The sequence below is a fragment of the Nannospalax galili genome, unplaced genomic scaffold (assembly GCF_000622305.1).
Source record: "Nannospalax galili isolate Female #2095 unplaced genomic scaffold, S.galili_v1.0 scaffold95, whole genome shotgun sequence".
Classification (NCBI taxonomy): Eukaryota; Metazoa; Chordata; class Mammalia; order Rodentia; family Spalacidae; genus Nannospalax; species Nannospalax galili.
This window is the reverse complement of record NW_008342393.1, coordinates 6,617,066-6,635,975: the sequence shown is the minus strand read 5'-3', so window position 1 is coordinate 6,635,975 and position 18,910 is coordinate 6,617,066. Positions and strand designations below refer to the sequence as shown.

General features: G+C 40.3%; 1 protein-coding gene and 1 pseudogene across 2 annotated transcripts in view; both read left to right on the top strand.

Moving 5' to 3' along the window:
• Ca10 (carbonic anhydrase 10) overlaps positions 1–18,910 on the top strand; it is a 591,432-nt gene that overhangs the window by 13,541 nt on the left and 558,981 nt on the right. The gene's annotated exons all lie outside the window — the stretch shown is intronic.
• LOC115071305 lies at positions 2,251–2,350 on the top strand (annotated as a pseudogene).

Here is an 18,910-nt window from a genome sequence, read left to right as displayed (position 1 = left end):
GTTAGTTTGCTTACACCATGTGGTGGGAGTAAGCAATTGCATTGCTTGGCTACCAGTGCTCTTTCAAACCAGGATCCTGTTCTAACATGGGCATTTTATAATGATAAGGGACTTCGAAGTATAGGGAGTACATGTGTGTGTGTGTGTCTGTGTGTGTGTGCACATGTGCGTGTATTCCTGTGTGTGAATGCAGGCTCATGACACACATGTGGTGGTTAGAAGACAGCTTGGGATGCTGGTCTTCACCATCCTCTTGGTCTAATACTCTTTTGTTGCTTTTCTGCTCCATACGCCAGGCGTGCTGGCCTGCAAGCTTCTGGTAACTCTCTTATCTCCATCCTTTCTAGATGGGAAAGAATGAAATAAAGCATTCTAAGAGTGTAGCCTAAACAACATTTATAGAATGATAACATTGTAGCCCTGGTAAGACCCTGGGGAGCAGTGAAAGGGTCATCACTGGCTGCTGCATAAAACTTTGTTGAAAACATATATATAACTCTGAACTTTGAGGGACTTTAAAAAGTTACTTCACATCTCTAAGTAAGGCTCAGTGACCTCATTTCTTAGCTGAGGGAAAAGCATCTGTCTATGAAGTTAAGAGAGATTGACACTAAAAAATGTAGCTTGGTGCTTGGCCTATAGAATGCATTTGATGCTGGTAGGTTTTACTATTGTTATAGCTGAAGCTAAGGAACAAAAGACACATTGGATAAAATTAGGAAATTGGCAACATTGTATAAAACAAGGAGATTAAATAAGCCAAGGCATGTGAGAGTGTTTAACACAATGCCTGTGTATAGCGCATAATCAGTTAAGGTTGGTTGAATTTGATTAACTCAGGGAAACTAGGTTACTGAGAAAATATTTTAAAGGTAATAAGAAGGTTGAAAATCATGTCTTTTCCTAGAATGATCTTCAGAGACCGTTTTTCTTAATTTCTGTTCATTTAATGCCACAGGTTTTCAGTTTTAACTATGTTTTAAACTTATCAATGCTTCTGATCTGTATGACCTCATGTCACTTGTGAAAACCCAACTTTGACAGCATTGGCATAAACAGAACCCTGGTCAAGGTTTTGCTTACTGTTTTATCTTCTTCATTTTAGAGAATATTTTATTTATTTTTTAATTTCATTTGTATGAGTATATTGCCTGCATGTATGTAAGTGCACTGATGTCATGCAGTGTCTGATGAGTTCAAAAGAGGGCCTTGGATCCCTTGGAACTGGAGTGAGGGACAGTTCTTAGTTGCCATGTGGGTACTGGTAACCGAACCCAGGTCCTCTGCAAGAGCAGCCAGCTTAATCACTAAGCCATCTCTTCAGCCCTGTGTTTTCTTCTTGATGAGTTAGCAAATGAATGATGGCTTACTAGCCACAGCAAAAATGAAATTAGGTACCATACTCCAGTCCATTTACCCTTGAAAATACAATATTTACCTTGCATGTTCGAAACTGCCACTCACCGTGACTGAAATTTGACTGCTCTCCCCCTTTTCATTGTTCAGTCTTGCCCACTTCCTCCAACTATTCATTTGTTCACATGACAACCTTAACCATGTTTTCTTCAATCAATTTGGGAATGAAAATACAGCTTTGATTTGTGTTTAATACCCACTTGAAAGATTTTTTAAAATTATAATTAAAAGCCGGGCTGTTCTTGGAAATGTGATATGCCTCCTATTAGGTCTCTGAGTTTTAGCAAAAAAACAACAAGAAGCAGGACAGAAGAGAAACACTGCATGTGTTGATGTTAAGCAAAGACAAATAAACTTGACCTGAGTATTTCTCCAGGGAGCCTACTTTAGAGCTTTTCTAAGCGTTCAGGCATTTGTGAGATTTTTTTCCTCCCAGTCGCATTGACAGAGGCTGGATTACAACTGAGAATGCAGAGATTAATGGCCTGTTGTAACTAATCCACTAAACCCCTACTCCTGTTTCTCTTAAATTGATTGAACTTAGGGAAGCTGAAGATAGACGCACACCAGCTAGGCTGTATTAGATCTGCATGATTTAATGAGGGCTAATAGCTTTAAAGGACACGTAATGAAGAACCAAGGAACCTTCCTAGAATATCAGTGCCTCATGCAATTGAGGATTCTCTTACCAATTATTCAATAAGCTCCAAAGTTTTTTTTAAATAATCTCTCCTTTTTAAAAAGAAGTTCTTTTTACATGTATGCGTTTAAAATAATACTAACATGGGCTGGAGAGATGGCTCAATGGCTAAGAACACTGGCTACCCTACGGATGGCAGGCACTAGAGCAAAAGGCTACTGCCATAGACACACTGTGACTCATAAGTCCTGTACCCCTTCCTGGGCTCAGGGATAAATTTGGTCACAGATATAAAGCAAAAATAAAATTAAATAAATAAATATAAGAACACTGGCTGTTCTTGCAGAAGACTGAGGTTCATATCCCAGCACCCACATTACAGGTAACAACCATCTGTAACTCCAGTTCCAGGGAATCCAATGCCCTCTTCTGTCCTCCATAGGCACTGCACAGCATAGGTTCACTTACATATTTGTAGGCATAACACTAATACCCATAAAATAAGAAATAAATTAATTTAATTAAAATAATAGCAACATTGCTCAACTTTAAATAATTTAGAGCACTTAGAGTAAATTTCATTATCAATGCCGCTACTGTGAATATTTTGGTTTGTTTCCAGAATTGTATGAGGTAACTACATGATTTCTGTGCACTGAATTAAAATCCAGCAAAATATAGGCAAAATAATATGAAAGTTATTATATATGCACATGGGATAGGACATTGATAAAGATTACAATTTTATGTTAAATTAGTGATCTCCAATTGGATGAAATTTGAGCAATATTTAAATTTCAAAAATATTTAAGTAGACATTTAAAAATACTATTATTGTGTGTGTGCACCTTTGTATATATACATGCAGTGTGTGATGGGTATGAGGGGGGTTATGGTGAGCTCCTGGAAGCCAAAGGACAAGTTTGTGGAGTTGGTTCTCTCCTTCTACCCTTCTCCATGGGTTCAGGGGCTCAAACTCACATTGTCAGGCTTGCACAGCAAGTACTTTTACCCACTGAGTCATCTCTCACCAGCCCTAAAAATTATTTTATTATTAATCCAGTGGTCTTAAAAATAATTAATAGAGATATAAAAATGTGTGAAATGTGGCCACAACACTGGAGATTTTTGTCATGAATATTATAATTTAAGGAAAAATGATGTAGAAATAAGATTTTAAAGTACTTTGTTGGAGAATACACAGAAATATGCTCAAATGGACTCAGAAGCCATAGGATTTTCATTCAGAATGACCATGAAGCATGGTGAAGCCTGTGTTGTGCCTCTCAGAAACTGGCAGGTTTGGGGAAAGTTAGCTTCTGCATCTTAGCATTCTAATCAATAAAGTGGGGATAAATCATCATTTTACTGATTTTTCATAAGCATTAAATAACTATGAAAGTAAAGCACTCACAGCCTTGTTATCAGACGGATGATGGTCACATAAACATTATTTCTTATATTTGCAAGTGAGATGCAGCCAGCCACAGCTTTTTTGAAAACAAAGAGAATTCACTGAGTTCTTTGACTTGTAGGGACTACTGTTTGAGAAGCTTAGAAACCTTTAGTTCCTCCTGCTGACTCTTAAAGTGAAAAGCATTCACATTTATTAAAACACATGTTTAAAAGTACTGTGTGATATCCTTAAACCAACCTTATCAAGTTTTCCCCAGTTTGCCGGCTCACTGATCTGTAAAGATATTTTGTCTCTGCTTGTTCTGTGTTTTTCGCCCTGTTTGGATCCAGCTCAATGACATGTGGGCCAAGCCTACACATTCATCATGGTCATCCAGTGGCTCCTTCTCTCTAAGTGATTGCTGTGTGATCAATCTGTCCAGCTGCAGTGATCTCTACTTTCTTTGTGCCCTGCTTGTCTTACTGTCTCCAATAATCCCATCTGCCTGCCTCTCTTTCTTCCTTTAGCAGATGAGAATTCACCCTGGTTAGAATTCAGTTCATCTTCTTAGGCACCCTCTCCCTAATCCTAGTACAACCTGCTTATTGATTGATTGATTTGATTGATTGATTGATTGATTGATTGATTGATCGGTTGATTGGGAATTACTTCCCAATCAGGAGTGAGACTTCCTGCATCCTTACAGGTAGCATCTGCTTATTTAAGTTATTCCTTTTTCCATTACTCACCAAGTTCCTTATAGAGCTACTATATCTAGTACTCAGGTTCAGTAAAGGATAACCTGGTTCACTGCCCAACTTGGTACATAATGTGTGCTATTGGGACGCAGTTACACTCTTGTACCTCTGAGCAGAGCCTTGACCATATTTCTTACGGTGCCTAAAACATTAATTCTCAGACCCTTACAGATCACCCTCCCACATTAGTTGCTACAGAAACAACTTAAGACACACACTTTGAGAGGGTTTCTGTCCATCATGGTGGGAAGGCATACATATTGAAATCAGCTCAGTTCATGGCTGGTGGAACATGCCATGCAGTAGACTGTTCACATCATTGGAGACCAACCAGCACAGAGCATGCAGTAGGAACCAGGAGTCAGGTAAAACATTCAAAGGCCTCTCCCTAACAACTGACTTCTGCCAGCTACTCCTCCTAATGACTCCACAGTCTCCTGAAATCAAATCAACCAAGTGGGGAACAAGCATTCAAAACATGGGCCTAGAGGAGAAGCACTTTAGATTCAAACAAAAATACCAGAAATTGACCCAACTGCCTCCAAGAGATGTAAGAATAAATCCAGTACTGGGGTAGTCCACTCTTCTTCAGTAAAGTGCTGGTTAAATTATAGATGAAACATTCAAAAATTTTAAAAAAACACTTCTTTAGGATTCAGAAACCTCAGGCTGCCTTTAATTTGTGCATGCTTTAACAGCTTTTACCTCCCAGAGTGATTTATCAAGCACCTACTAGCATCAGAAATCCAAACAAGAGTTCTCGGTGTATGCTGTTTTGGAGCTAGGTGCCTACTTTGCTGTCAGAGGAACTTGCACTGGAACTTCCCCAGCAAATATCCTGCTAGGAGTCAGCCTTCCCAAAAGGATGATTTCTGCTAGGGACACCAGTTTGGCAGGAAGAAGGAAGTTTTCTGAGGCTACTATTCTCTTGTCAGCTTAAACAAATTACTCTCCTCTTTGGAGAATGAAGGTCAGACCATATTCAGAAATAAGAACATTACCCAGAGAATCAGCAGTTTTAGCAATGACAGCCTGAGAAGTCAAACCTTTTGCCTGACAACTAAGACAGACCAGATTCAAAACCCAGGCTTCTGTACTTGGACAGAGAATTTTCTCCCAAATTTCAAGTTGAGTGAGCTTTGCAGGGCTCTAGCAAGTAGTCATGGCCTCCCTGAATACATAGGTAAAATTGAAGCCCAGCAGTAGTAGCTTAGGCTGACCACAGAAGGAACGGTTCTGGTGTGAGCCCTCAGCAACCAGAGCCTTGGCTCTCTTAGTTACTGCCTCTACACTGAGCTCCGAAGTTGGGTTCAAACACAGTGCTGCTCCATGGAGGAGTATCTGAGCTATAAAGTAGAGGTGCCGGGCAATAGCCAGGGCCTGTTTTCATAAACAGCAACTCACAGTGATATTTTCATTTCCAAATGATTTTGTAAAAGGAATCACATGACAAGAAATGCTTAGTGAAACATTAAAATTTATGAAGCCAATTTTTGATCCATAAATAAAATCTTAGTGAAACACAGCTTCACCCATTTATTTATGTATTTTCTCTCATCTCTGGCTACTCACATCACACTGCAGTGGAATGGCCTAGCTGTCATGAAGGAAACTTTGGCCAGAAAAGTATAAATTATTTGCTATTGGAACCTTTGCAGAAAAATACTGGCAAATTTTTTTTTCTTGAGAATATATAATATAATAATTAAAAACCATTGTATAAGGCCGGATGTGGTGGTACACACTTTCAATCCCTGTACTCAGTTGGCAAAGGCAAGTGGATCATGCCATGAGATCATGGCCAGCCTGGTCTACATAGTGAGTTCCAGGCCAGCTGGGACTACAGGGAGACTCTGTCTCAAAACAAACAAATAAGAAAACAAAACTGTATAGAAGCATACTATATAAAATGAAATGTAATCATTTTGTCTTCTATTTGAGGAGTTTGGGGAAAGAATATGGTCCTACAACATTCATTACAATCAGGGAATAGAACATTCTATCACACCCAGAGTCTCCCATTTTGTACTCTGTCCCTTTCATATCCCTTGTCTCTGATAATCAAGACTGATCTCTCTCAATAGAAACAGTTTTGCAATGTTCGCTAACAGACACTTTCAGAGCACTAGAGACTCTGCTGAAGGAGGGTACAAGCGTGTGAAACATGAAGCCGGGTTTATTCTCCCATTTGACAAGTTCTCCATTCACTCCAAACACACATTTCAACAGGTAGAAGGTAACAGGCACTGTGCAAAAGGCTCTCCATTTACATCATTCACATCTTTAACCCTCTGAGGCAGTTCTTCCTCATGTTCTACTTGTAACTATTAAAACACAAACATTCAAAGCCCTCCAGAAGCCACAAAATTTGCACTGAGTAACCAAAAGGTAGGTTTAAACCTGCAGTCTGCACCCCTGTGTCATGGTAGGTTTTGGGTAAGTGAACTTCAGCATCTTGGTTTTCTACTTTGTAAAACAATGGGACTGGAGAGATGGTCTAGCAGTGAAGAGCACTGGCTACACTTGCAGAGGACCAGGTTCAAGTTCCAGCACCCACATGGCAGCTAACAACCACCCATAACTCCAGTTCCAGGGGATCTGACGCCCTCTCCTTGACCTCTACAGGAATTCCATGATATGGGTGCACTTGCATGCATGCAGTCAAAACACTGACACACATACAAATACCAGGCATGGTAGCCTGCATTTGTAATTCCAGCACTTGGAAAGTGGGGACAAATGGATTCCTGGGGTCTTTCCAGCCAACCAGCCTAGCTACTTGGTAAGCTCCAGGCCAGTGAAAGCCCCTGTCTCAAAGGTAAGGTGGGTGGCATGCCTAAGGAACTATACCCAAGGTTGACCCTGGCCTTCACAGGCATATGCACATAAACATGTTCATGTGCATCCCTCTTCCACACAAAAACATATACATATACATACATAAAAATATAAATAACAACAAAATAATTACTTGAATGGTGCTGAGAGGATGCAAAGACACCTAGTTTAAATTGACAGAAGGTTAAGCCATAAAATGAATTTTAATCATATTTTCACGCCTTACCTACCTCTCTCTCTTCAGCTGAAACCCAACAATGGCCACTATAACACAGAATCAGGAAGTTCAGACTCAGAAAAGCTCTGTCATAGTCAAATCTTGGGTTGAATTGATATGCTTTGAAGAAAGAGGAGAGACCTCATGAGCTGAGTGATACAGTGTCTACTATCTAGAAAAGGCAAAGAATTAGAATTAGGTGTTGCTCTAAGGCTTCCAGGAGGAACTTCAGCCTGCTGGTGCATTGATTTTATCCTGCGTATTAGTGCATTGTCTGTCGCTATGATAAAACACCATTAGCAAGACAACTTATAGAAGGAAGAGTTTATCGGGCCTATGGTTCCAGAGGATAGGAGCCCATCGTGATAGGGGAGGCATGGGAGGTTGAAGCTGCAGCAGAAAGCTGAAAGCTCACATCTTCAAAAGCACACAGGAAGCAGAGAGCAAAACTGGACCTGGAACAAGCTGTAAACTCTCAAACGCTGCCTCCAGTGACATGCTTTCCCCAGCTAGGCCATACCTCCTAAACAGTCCATGACCTCCCCAGAGAGCATCACTAGCTAACCACCAAAGCATCACATATTTGAGCCAATAGGGGACACCTCTCATTCAAACCACCATAGCCTGAAACACTTGCTTCAGATTTTGGAGTTCCAGACTGGTTAGATGATAGGTTTGAGTTATTTGAAGCTTCTAAATTTGTAGTAATTTGGTTTTAAGTATATTTTTATTCAGTCATACAATGGACTTTGATCATTTTCACCTCCCACTCTCCCCTCCAACTCCTCCTAGGTCTACTTGATACATATCCGTTCCAAACTCACGTCCTCTTTTTTTGGGGGGGGGGTGGGGGTTCCTGCCATCTTTTTCTAAATTTTTACAAAAACTTTATTGAGAATTTCATACATGCATATAAGGTGCCCTCTTTTTTAAAAAAATAACCCACTGAGTAGAATTAAGTACAGGGGTGCAGGGCCAATCACTGGAACATGGTCAATCTACAGGGATCACACTCTTAAAGAAGCAGGATCTCTTTCCCCCATCAACCATCAACTGTCAGTAGCTCCTCAGTCATGCATGGGGGCTTGCATGACCCTCCCCACCCTCACTGGGATGTTGAATGGCTTGGTCTTGTATGAGTCTTGTGATGGAGACTCCAACTTTGGGAGTTCATGAGTGTAACACTCTGGTCATGTCTAGAAGACATCTCATCTTCTCTGAGTTCGGGCTTTTAGAGTTTTTCTAACCCCTCTTGCACACAATCCCCTAACCTTGGGGAAAGAATGTGTGATATAGATGCCCCAATTTATAGCTCAGCATTCACAGACATTTGGTCTCTGCAGTTTGACCAATTGTGAGACCCTATAATTCCTAATAGCAGCAATAGGGGAATTAATACGCATAAGCCAGATATTCCGAATATGATGGGGAACCAAAAAGTATAACAAATGTTTAGTAAAGCAGCATCAAAAGAAAGCTGGGGAAATTTCCTTCCACAGCCAGTTCACGGATTATACCTCTCTACCCTTGGGAGTGTTGTAATAGTCTGTCTTAATGCTAAGTGGGTGAACCAGGTAAGGGAAATTGCTTGTGGTGATTTAGTTTGTTCACCCATATTATTTATTTCATGAATTATTCAGCAAATGTTATATTAATTTAATAAATATTTACTGTATTTTAATGCCAATCACAAAGACAGGTTTTGTGGTTTTGAAGAAAAATGCAGACTAGGACTTAAAAGTCAAGAAATCTGCATTTCATGTCTAGCTTCTAATTAACTGCTACTTATCAAATATCACACCCAAATCCCATAAGAGATTTAGCCTAGAGGGGATAAGTTATCTAGTGTTGGGATCTAGATCATTCCAGGAGACCAGCTCCAACAATTTAAATATGAAGTCATTTACACTGGAATGGATAATTTAAATTGAATATACAGTAGTCAACAGTGATTAAAAGTAAAATTAGGGACTTGAGAGATGGCTCAGTGGTCAAAAGCACTGGCTGCTTTTGCAGAGGACCTGGGTTCAGTTCCTAGCACTCATATGGCAGCTAACAATTGTCCCTACTGCAGTTCCAGGGGACCCAACATACCCTTTTGACCTCTTTGGACATCGCATGTGCAGTACACTTACATACATTTAGGCAAAACGTCCATACACATAAAAATAAAAATAAAATGCCTTTAAAAAGTAACAATATTTTAAATCATTTTATAACATTTTTATCATATTAACCTTGAGACATATAGAAAAGTAGTATGTCCATTTTACAGATGAGGGAATTCAGGCTTAGAAAATATGACCAAAGACACATGGAATCTGAACCTTAGGGCATCTGACTTCTGGGTCCATACACTTTGCCTACCTACCTGCCTGTCACACCCTAGACTAATGGATAGAGTTTCAAGTGTTTAAGAAAAAGTCTCAGTGTAGGGAGTAATTTTTGTAGGTTAAATGAGCTATAGAAATACGATGAGTCACACGGGTTTCCAAGTTGACAGATTTTTAAGGAGGTAGGAGGTGCTCCTGTTGCCGATGTTATTCTATATTATTTCAATCATGAATGCCACATTTCATAAGCAACATACATGAAACTTGCTCTTTCATTTCTCGCTTTTATAAATAGCATTGTTTACATTATACCTTGTGACCTTTTTCTAGAACTCATATGAATCAGAGAGGGAGATGGAAGTGGTCTTGCAGGACTCCATTCTAGGCTGGGAGCCTCTTCACTGCTCTGGCTCATCAAACAACCACACAGAAAATGCCACGGCTGGCTGGACCAGAAACCCTGACACCATATATCACTATTACTCCTAGCTTGAGAAGTTCACATGCACAGAATTCTTCCCTGACCACTGAGCCAGGGGCTGCATCTTGCACAAATGGCACTCAAGTGTTATGCTCCTTGCATTTGGGAAGCGGCTGTTTGCTGAATTTGTGTTCAGCAGTCCAGCAGACAGATGGTGGAACTTTCTCGTTAAATAAGAATCCTCCCCATTCCAAGGGCCCAGGGCATGTTAGGCGAGAGAGTTGGTGGTATTTTCTAATGCTGAACAGCCTACAACTCAAGAGCTTAAAGATAAATATTCTCTGCCACTGTGCATCCACTAACTTAAGGCTTTCTGAGTTCATTCCCTTTGTGTTGACAGGGCACATTTAGAAAAGTGAAGTGAGGTGCTTTTAGGCACCCAGCTCCTCCATCCTTCACTTTCTCTTGTACTATGCCTGCCTAGACACCCATCTCCTGCCTTTTTTGAGGCATCTTCAAGCAGTGTTTTATGTTCATGACATACAGAACAGTAATCCAAGAAAAGACTTTCCTAGCCCAGAGTTCAGGACTTAACTCTCTTTTTGCAGCAGTTTTGAATAAAGTTTATTTCTCTGGAGAGCTGGCTGAATGGAAAGATGAGTCCATGAAAAGATGGTACCCAATACAAAGCCAGCATGGCTCAGAACAGACAGTAAGCTTGATCAAGATCAGCTATGGCAATAAACTGTGTATTTCCTAAGAACAATGCAATCCACGAGTGGCTGATAGTTTCATATGATCATGGTTGTATGGACTATGCAGAACTGACTGGTGGTAAGGAGGGAAAAGGAGACCAGTAGCATTGAGGCAAGCAACTAGAATGCTCTGATGGTTGTATGGTTAAAGATGGAGGTTGCAGGATGAAGGTAGTAGTTAGTGTGTGTAGAAAGCAATGCACAGAACCTGAATCTTATTTGCATGAGAGACAGGGTCTCCTATGTAAATGAAGTTGGCCTCAAACTTGAGACAACAGTCTTCTCAAGTGCCGGGTTATAGGCATGCAATACCACGGTTGGCTCAGTGTCAGGAGTTTTAAGGTATGTCCAAAAAGAGTCAAGTGGATTGTATGTGGCAAAGGTAAAATTAACTAGTGAGTCAAAATGAAGCCAACTTACTGGCTCATGAACCTGGAGGATGGCATGGGTGCTCCTGGAGCAAGGGCACAGTGAAAAAGGAGGCCATTGTACAAAGATTCACTACACGAATGTGAAAGATACCTTGATCAAAAAAGGGTTGGGGAAGAGGAGATAATAAGAAATAAAATAAAGGTCAGGAGAATGAGATCTTCTCTCCCATGGAGTATACCAGGCTATAAAAACAAATCCACCATTTCTACTACCTTCAACAAATATTGATTAGCTGGTATTGATTGCTTATAGGTAGCTAAAGCTTACGCAAACCTTCAACTCATACATGACATAGTGTCAAACATAGTACAATTCGGAGATATTAAGTTATTTAGCTAAAGTGAGAACACAAATATATGAACAAAATAGAATTTGAACCCAAGTTTTTAATGATTTTACAGAATAGAACTTAACTTTTGGGGACGCTTCCACCCCATAGGAAAAATGAGCAGGCACTAGAGCGGAATAGTGGCAATTAGGAGGGAAGTACTGAGAATCTGATGGGAGGTCACTGGAAGAATATTCCTTGAAGTGGATGTCTGTTGGTTTTGAATGAGGCTACATATGCCATATTTTGGGTGCAAGTGCTTTAGTTTGAAATGGGAATGAAATAAATGATATTAACAGCATTTAAGGTGAAGAGGGCACTTGGGCAATAGCACAGAAAGCAGCTCTTTAAAACATCAATGTACTTTATAAGCTTGGATTATTCTGCTTTTCCAGGAAGACACAAATGCTTAGGTTGCCCCAGTCCCCTAAGAACAGGCCAGGGACATTTGTAGCCTCACTTCCTGCTTCCACTCTTTGCTCTGTGTACCCCATCCTTCAAGCTAGGCAGTCCTCCCAGATGCACTTCTTTCATGGTTACATTCACTATTCATCAAGGGATTAAAACTTGAGCACCTTTTATATTCCAAGGACTATCCCAAGTCCTCTGAATATAAAGATGGACAGTGTTGAGGAAATAAGTGGCTATAATTAATTGCATTATCCTTTGAAATATATTATTCCAAGCATTGCATTTAATGAAAACGCGGACCTGACAGGACCTGGATTTGTCTAAAGAAGGTAAATTTTGACTGAACAAAAAGAATCTTCAAGTACATGGAGGAGTTGGGCTTTTTCCAGCAGAGGAAATAAATGTCCCTAAAACTTCCGTAGCTGCTCGGAGAATAGAAACGCGGACTTGAGCAGTTTCTGACATGTGACAGCTTTCTCCCCCTGTGCTTTGCTTTTCCAAGATCCCAAAGCCTCTCCTACTCCCGTCTCCTCTTTTCTGCTTTCTTTCACCTATTTGCTGATTCTCTGGATTAAACTCTGCATCGTGGACCTCTGACAGTTTCTCTCCTGCCTTGCTAACCACTTTAAAAAATAGACATTTAAAAACCTTTTGTGGATCTCCCGCTATGTTATGGCTTTCATGCTGCGTGAATCTAGACTACCTGCCCAGAGTACCGTTCCCTCACCACTATGGCCCTGAAGGCTCCAAGGCTCTCTTTAGAGGTTTGCACCACCGGCTATGTGGAGCGACAGCTTGGTTTCTGTTTCCTGGGGTTTAGGCACCTACCGAGTGCCTGCCTTCAGCAAAGAGCATGGCAGCAGCTGCTTTCTCTTCCACAGGATAAGGTGTGGATAGGGCAGTGAAGCAGCCCATCGCATTATGGACCAGGATGATTCCAGCTATCCCCTGCCTTTGGTATCACACTGCCTGTATGTGCTTGCTCAGCCTGCCCATGGTCCTCTGGGATACTCCTGATCCGAGCAGACATAAAGCTGTGTTAAGTTAACTACCCTCATGTTTTGGGCTCTGTTCCAAGGCATCTTGGCCGTTTTCTCAGTGTGGTCTTGGGCCTCAACTAAAGGATAAGACTTCACTTATGTCGGAAACCCAATCCTCAGCTGGTGCCCTGGTCCTAATGAGGAGGACCCTTCTTTATATCAATTGCATTAGCTCCCGCTCTAACCTATAGAAGAATCTTGGAATCACTAGATTAAGAACTTAACATCCTCCCTAAATTTGTTTCTATTATCTGTGGTCTAACTTTACTAAAAACTACTGGACCCAGATTGATTGTATTGGAGATAAAGATGATGAATTCTTGAAGTCCATTGTGCCTCATTCCCCATTGCTGTGCCCCACCCATTATAATTTCAGAATCGCTGTTAGATACTGTTCTCCATGGTGATATCCAAGGTCAATCCAGATAGTGCCTCTCCCCAACATGTGACTGCATAAAGTACCTGGGATGTGGCTCACACAGCCTCACAACATCTCTCTGAAGAAGGCACTCCAAGGCACCAGGGTCCAGTCCAGACACTCTTCCTCAAAAGCCCATTTCCTCAAGTCTCCTGTCTGCTCCACCTGGACCATGCCTCGCACTCGCAGTGCCTTTGCAGCCAGACCTAGTCTGTGGTACTGCCTTCCCCTGCATCTGCCTCTGCAGTGCTTCTGAAGCTCTTGTGGCAAAGTCTGTTACTTTATTAATTATAGAATAAAACACTATCTCTACTGACTGTGCAACAAGATCTTTTGATACAGTAGACACTGGAATAGTTAAATTAAGTTAATTAGCACGTATTGCCTGATATACTGATCTTTATTGTGAGACCACTTAAAATGCATCTCACCAGTTTTTGTTGTTGTTTGTTTGTTGTTGTTGTTGTTGTTGTTATTTTGGCGGGGTCTTTTTGAGACAGGGTCTCCTTGTAACCCCAGCTGTTCTGGAACTCACTATGTAGACCAGGCTGGCCTTGAACTCACAAAGATCCATCTGCCTCTGCCTCCCAAGTGCTGGGATTACAGGCGTGTGCCACCACGCCCGGCCATCTCACCAGTTTTTAAGTATGCATATATCAAATAGCGTCACCATAATGTACAGTAGATCTTTTAAACTTATTCCACCAATTGAACTAAAAATTTGTGCCCTTTGATCAATGAATGTCAACCCAACCTCCACCCTCTAGCCTTTGGTCTCAGCCATTATAGTTTCTGCTTTTGGGTTCTTCATATAAGTGAGATTAAGTATTCTTTTTACCTGTGCCTTAACAGTGTCCTCTAGATTAATTTGTGTTGTTGTTGCACATAACAGAATGTCATTCTTGCTTAAGGCTGGAGAGTATCATTCATACAGAACAACTTTCTGTATTCATTCTTCTGTTGATGGACACTGGAGATGTTTCCATATCTTGGCTATTACAGACAATGCCTCGGTGAGCATTAATGTGCAGCTGCTTCTGCAATATACCCTTTTTCCTGTGAATATATACTCATTGGTGAGATCACTGGATCATGGGGCTATTCTATTTTCAGGTTGTCTGTTGTGGTTTTTTTGACAGGGTCTCCCTAGTCCCAGCCCACCTAGAAGTCACTATGTAGACCAGGCTGGCCTCCATTTCACAGATCCGCCTGCCTCTGCCTCCCAAAGCCTGGAATTAAAGGCACGTGTCACCATGACCGGCATTATTTTCAGGTTGTTTTTGAGGACCAAACATACTGTTTTATGTAATGACTTTAATAAGTAACATTCCCACCAACTGTGAACAATGGTTCCCTTTTCTCTAGCGTCTGTTTTGATAATAACTGTTGTAATAGGTATGACCTTTCACCGTGGTTCTGATGTTTATTTCTCAAATGAGTAAGAGTATTTAGTGAGTGTTCCTCATATTCTTGTTGGATGTTGTATATATCTTTTTATGGTAATAGCTGTCCTGGTCATTTGCCCATTTTTCCCTTTTATTTATTATTTTTATTTTATGTGTATGAGTATATTGCCTGCATGTATGAAAGTGCATCCGTGTCATGCAATGCCCTCAAAGGTTAGAAGAGGGCATTGGATTCCCCTGCAACTGGAGTTAGGGACAGTTGTTAGCCACTATGTCGGTGCTGGGAATTGAACCCATATTTGCCCATTTTTAAATTGGATTATTTGTTTTTTGCTATTGAATTATTTGAGTTCCTTATGTATATTAAATAAAACTCCCATCACTGTTCCTGTAGTTCTTATTGTGTTTGCAAATATTTACTTCCCTTCTGTAGGTCCAATCCTCATTCTTAATTGTTTCCTTAGACAGGCAGAACAGTGAGCCAATATTACTCAGGTCTATTCCCTTCCTTCCTGCCCAGGCCAATGTTATGTAATTAAACATGTGCAACTGAGTCTTCAGATGGTTGTGGTGTCTACTTAACGGCACTGAAAAGGCCACTGGTATCAAATCCTCCATCGGGTGAGTACTTATTGTGTAGTGTGTAATGTGTAATATTTATGTGCTCAGCCATTTTCAGACGCATAGAAGAAACACATAGAAGCGGTCTCCACAGCTGGGCTTGTAGATTCTAGAACGTATTTACATACCTGTTTCACTACACAGTATCCCTGTAGTCTTGTGCAAACTATACATCCTCTTGATGCTTCAATTTTCTCCTCTGGAAAATGGGGTTAATGGTAACATCTACCTAATAACATCCCTGTGAAGATTAAATGAGTATCTGACCAGCTGTCTGGAAGAGTCTGTTTCCTTGTGGCCATCCACTCCCTCTGCTCTTGCAGTCCTTCCACTTCCTCTTCCACAATGATCCCTGAGCCTTATGGAAAAAATCACAAAAAAGTCAATAAAAATATTAAATGAATTGAGTTATGTAAGCTGTTTTGCACAGAATGAGTTAAAGAGTACTTGGGATTTGATGGTGATGAAGGAGAATGTGATCATGCAGTCCCATCTTTAAGAAGATTTCAGTTAATAAGGAAAACACTAAATCAAATGAACCAAAATTAGACCATGTATAAATTAAATACTAATTTGAGTGGTAACCGAAATTTACTAAGTTTTCAAGTAATTTGGGGGGTAATTGGGAAAGCCAAGCCAGTGTGGCCTTCAGGATGAATAGACTGGAGATGAGATAAAGGTGATGGTTTAGTCTTCTTGAAATGAGGTTACTCCTGTCAACATAGCAACATTTGTGTCCTTGTTAGAATGATCTTCATAAGTTATCCTGATAAACTAGAGCCAAGAATTCTGGATGTAAGATGTAAGTGTGGGGGCTTGTGTTAGTCATGGGTAGGATGTGACTCACACTTGCGAATCTGAGTATGATTGGAAGTGACTGGAGAGATCATGTCCAGAGATGAAACTGGCAGGAAAGCAAGGTGGTTGCACGAGGCTTCCCTCAATAGCAGAGCTAGAAAGCAGAATAGAGGTAGGTCCAGGACAGGCAAAGCAAGCTTCACAGGGTTCAACTGATAAACTAAGGTAAAAATAATGAAGACACCAGATAAATTAATTTATGTTGGTAATTAGATGCTGTACCAGAGGAATCCTAAGAAAATGAACCAAATGACAAACGGTTCCTGATAACAAAGACAAATTTAGAAACCCTCCATGTCTGAAGGCCCTGGAAAGAGCCACCAGTGAGTGGTATGCACAGGCCATTGTCAGATGCAGCTGGAGGACACTCAGTGCTCTTTGATTGCTTGGGAGAAATTTTATGAGATTGAATGGTAAGTAATTCTTTTTTTTTTCAAAGTATATTTATTGAGTTTCTATGGTGTTTAAGGTACTGTACTTTTTGAAGCTATGATAGAGGCAGAAGTGATTCAGTCATGTGTCTTTCAGTTGAGAATTTAGCAGTCTCAAAGTTAAGATAAATCATATTCAAAAGTAAGTAATGGGATGTAGAAAGCGGTGCCTGATACATAGGAGACAGAGACAAAAGAGCCTTGGGAGGATAGAGGACTGAATGATGCCTTGCAGTGGAGCCCAGTGATTCACACACCCTGAACTCACATTAGAATCAAGTTCAAGTTTCTGTTCTGCCTGATATACATGACTATGGATAGACTCACACACTTTTTTGACTATATCCCAATCTTTGAAAACATAAATCTAAGAAGTTCCTGCTTTATAATTGTTCTGAAAATTAACTGAGATAGTACAAATAAAGTATTTGTCAATAAAAGTATCTCTTAATTCTAAAAGACCGCATCATTAGGGTCAAAGGAACTATAGCTCCAAATAGTATCTGATATCAGATGTCTGAGGGAAGCTATAAACTGAAATAAAAAAGGCAAACAGCATGCAGAATGAACTAACTCTAGAACTATGAAAAAGAGAGAGTTTCAGCCAACAAAGTGTTTTCCCATCCTCTTGTGAATTGCCTATTGAATGTGTGTTCATAGCTTCCAGAGAGCAGAAGGGATACTGTGTCTCCTTACCTACAGAGTTCATCCCATAGCACTGTAAAGGTGGCCCTGAACTGGAGTAGGTCCGCCAGAGGCCGTGTGAATGATCTGTGGCGCTTGTTCAAATTTAAGTGGAGAAAATGAAGTGAATACCTCTGAAGTCAAAATTATAACAGTCAACGGAATCTTGGGGAAATATGCACATACCAGAATACACACTAGAAAGCACACACGACATGCAGATATTGGCAATGGTACAAATGTTCACTGATCACGACTGGAGTGCATAAATTGTAGTGGATGCATGCTATATAATATCATGAAGCAGGGAAAAAGAATATGGCAGAACTCCATGTTCCTGCATAGAAAGGGCCCCAGGACTTACATTTTAAAAGCAACATGCAGGGCTGGAGAGATGGCTCAGAGATTAAGAGCACTGGCTGCTCTTGCAGAGGACCTGGGTTCAAGTCCCAGTACCCACATGATGGCTAACAATCATCCATAACTCCAGTTCCAGGGTATCTGACACCCTATTCTGGCCTCTGAAATCATTTCACAACATGGATGCACCTAACATACATGCAGGCAATACACTCAGACACATAAAATAAAAATGATAAATAAGATGTTTTTAAAATAACATGCTAGGAAATATGTATGCTATTTATATGAAATTAACATATATTTATAATTACATGTTTGAAAATCTAGAAGGATACACACCAAATTGAAAACAATAATTGCTTTTGGGTCAGAGCGTTATGGAGAGGGGAGTAGTTAAGGGAAACTTGGGCCTTTCAGTACTCTGGATTAGCATGACCAAGTGTTCACATTTTATTGTATAATCACAAATAAATAACACAGATATTAGTAAACTGAAGAGGCCTGTGCTCATTCCAATTTGCTACATTATCTCCTTACTCCTAGGCACCTTTCGAATCCTTGGTGAATCCTCTTTAGCAAATGCAGTATAGCAAAGGCATGACTTAGTTTAACTATTTTCATGTACTAATCCTTTATAAAGCTTGTTTAAAAAAAGTATGTTGCCATCTTTTTCAACTTTGTAAGCAGTCACAGAATTAAATTTGGTTCCTAAGTTTCATGGGGAATGATTTCATGTTCTCCCACACATTGCTGGCATTCACATATGTCCCAAATAAAAATGAGTTGTATAAAATATAAATAACATTTATGTGAGATGGACAGTTGCTCAGCTTGCTTTCCAAAGTGGGCATGGACATGCCTGTTTAAATTTATGTTTAGACAGGAAAATGACCATTATCTCAACAGTGCATGAAAACATAATAATACTAGAAGTCAATATATTCAAGTACATAGCATGCAGAAAAGTTTACCAGAAGCTCAGTTGAAGACTGACTCTGTCAACCCAGCCTGACATTTGCTCCTTTTCAGATACCAAAATGATGGATGGAATTTGGAAAGTTTATCTGTTGTCTCTTGGGAGTAGAGACCACATTATATCCATACTAAACACACAATAAAGCCATATTCTTGATATATTTTCAAA